The sequence below is a fragment of the Sinocyclocheilus grahami genome, unplaced genomic scaffold, assembly GCF_001515645.1.
Source record: "Sinocyclocheilus grahami isolate Dianchi unplaced genomic scaffold, SAMN03320097.WGS_v1.1 scaffold387.1, whole genome shotgun sequence".
Classification (NCBI taxonomy): Eukaryota; Metazoa; Chordata; class Actinopteri; order Cypriniformes; family Cyprinidae; genus Sinocyclocheilus; species Sinocyclocheilus grahami.
The window spans coordinates 197,509-200,433 of record NW_015505566.1 but is presented as its reverse complement, the minus strand read 5'-3'; positions in this window follow the sequence as shown (position 1 = coordinate 200,433).

The window sequence follows — 2,925 nt, the reverse complement described above, 5'->3', positions numbered from 1 at the left end:
CTGCGTCAGATCTCGCGAGATTTCCGCATGAACGGCTGTGTGCCAAATAGCGTACTACCATACTAGGACTAGGGTTTGTGCGTGAACGTTGTGCACCAAGATTTTTCTTAAAATAAAAAAAAGGAGAACGGTACATTTTAAGGTGCTCTGAGCAGGTTCAAACCATTTTAAATTGCATTTTAGACATTATCATATATATATATATATATATATACATATACCTATAGTCTTACAGTCATGCAGTCCGGTGCGGTGAGATAAAATAATTTAAAGAATTTAAAATTACAAATATTGCATGCAACAGCTCAGTTCATATCAGGTCATAAACTTGTATAAAACATGAATTATTTAATTTTATTTCATTTTATATTAGGGGAGAGTGGGGTGATTTGAGCCTGTGGGAAAGTTGAGGCACCCCTTGTTCCTAGATAACCTTAAACATAACTGCTGATATGAAAACCAAATACCTGAAGATTTTCCCCTTTCACCCACCCTGTGATGCAGAGAGGCCTGTGGAATAGTTGCTAGCTAAATTTAGGTTCATAAAACTTTTTTTCCCCTGTTCAGAGTGATTTTTGTATGTTCAAGGACTCATGCTTCTTGTGTCTGAACAATTCCAGACACTTCTGAAAAATATCACACATGTGTTTGAGCTTTAGGAGGTTATAATATGAGGCTATAATGTTAGCATGCATGATGTTAGCTCTAAACTGCTGGATGATACATTGTTTTTATATATATATATATATTTTACAGTTTATTTTCTACACTGAGTGTCAGCACTCACTATTTCTACGGTCTGCATTATGCATACTGTTCACAGTATACATCATTACATATTTTCACATGCTAGTTTCACACTCAGTGTATACTGCGTCGTAGATAGGATGCAGTACACTAGTATTACTACTGTATTCAAACACAGCCGTGTGGAGCGGGGTAATTTGAGCCAGTGGCTTACCCCTTCTTATGATTATGAAGTATTATTTTACTGTAATTCTACATTATATTTCATTCATTTGAGACCAAACATGTTTGATCTTGTTCTTTGTTTTGCACTTTTGTTTTGACATTTTTAAATAGGCCGTGTTTATGAAAATTGGCCATTGAAGTTTTATGAAACTGTATTTCACTGCATCATTTAATGTTGAGTACTATTAGCCCATTTCTGTAAGGTCAGTTGCAGTGTATTTTTATTTTATTCTTCAATTTAACTTTATCTTGTTATAATAATTTAAAAAATACCTTTAAAGTTGTGAACTGTATCTTTAAATAAAACTTTTAAGAAGTCATCTATCCATCCATTCTATTATCCAAACCTCTTCGTCCATATTAGGGTCGTAGGGAGCTGGATCGTAACCCAGCGTCTTGAGCCACAGGTCGAGAAAAACCCTGGATGGATGGCCAGTCCATCCCAAGGCTTACACACAGATTTTAAGAAGTCATTTTTATTGAATTTCTCTTCTTTTGATATAGCATGAGGTGAAAATGTTCAGTTTAACTTCAGCATAATCAGTGGCACAGTATAGCTCCATGTGGCTGAACATGTGCTCGCTTTAAACATGGCGTAAGTAAATACAGGCTCACCTTACCCTATTATATATTATATTATATTATTTTTTTTTAATAAAAGTGTAATATTCCACGGACCCACAAATATGATTCTCATGCAAGGATCCTTACTTTGAAATTTAAAAGACAGCTATATATTTTCATGCATAAATCCCAAATCTATACTTTGAAAAATTAACATTATAATTCTGTTGAAAATATTTAGTTACATTATCATGTTATTTCCTCACAAATGTACTATTTGATGCATTGTTTGTTGGTTTTAATCTTTTATTATTTATTTTCATTCATTTATTCAATTCTTTTTATTATTCATTTATTTTAATGTAACATTTCTACATTGTTTTTCTTTTTTTTTTTACAGTTTATTGTCAGCACTCACTATTTCTACGGTCTGCATTATGCATACTGTTCACAGTATACATCATTACATATTTTCACATGCTAGTTTCCAGTGCTGGGGGTAAAATATTACAAGTAACGCGAGTTACGTAATCAGATTACTTTTTTCAAGTAACTAGTAAAGTAACGCATTACTTTTTCATTTACAAGAGAATATCTGAGTTACTTTTTCAAATAAGTAACGCAAGTTACTTTTTTCCCCAATGTATTGATTGACAGCTCTGCTGTCCTCATGTTGAGAGAAATCAGAAGTTACTGTAGATCTAAAATAAATATGAATATGCATTAATTCATCTCACTCACACAAAACAAACACACAGGTTCAGTATTCCTCAAAATGAATAAAAATAATGCAACTCAGAATATGACGCAATAATTAAATGTTAAACAACACAAATATGCTTTATGTATTTAATCCCATTCTATTAACCAATGTCTTTGCTTCTGACCTTCGATGATCCAGTTCTGTTTGTTTTTTTTTTTTGGCCAAGTATGGTGACCCATACTCGGAATTAGTGCTCTGCATTTACCCATCCAAAGTGCACACACACAGCAGTGAACACACACACACCGTGAACACACACCCGGAGCAGTGGGCAGCCATTTATGCTGCGGCCCCCGGGGAGCAGTTGGGGGTTCAGTGCCTTGCTCAAGGGCACCTCAGTCGTGGTATTGAAGGTCGGAGAGAGCGCTGTACTTTGGGTTATGAGTCCGAGTCTCTAACCATTAGGCCACGACTTCCCCACAGCCGTACTAATAACCACAAATTACTCTAGACAACTTTTTTATTGCTGAAGTGTGTTGAATGTCTTCTTCTGCATTCTACTGTACGGACGTAAATGTACTTTCCCTTCAGCCCGAGGCTGATTCATTTCACTTCTGGTGTGAAAGGCTTTTATATTTGCCAAAAATATAACTTTTTTATTTTAAAAACAAACAAGCAAGCCCTGT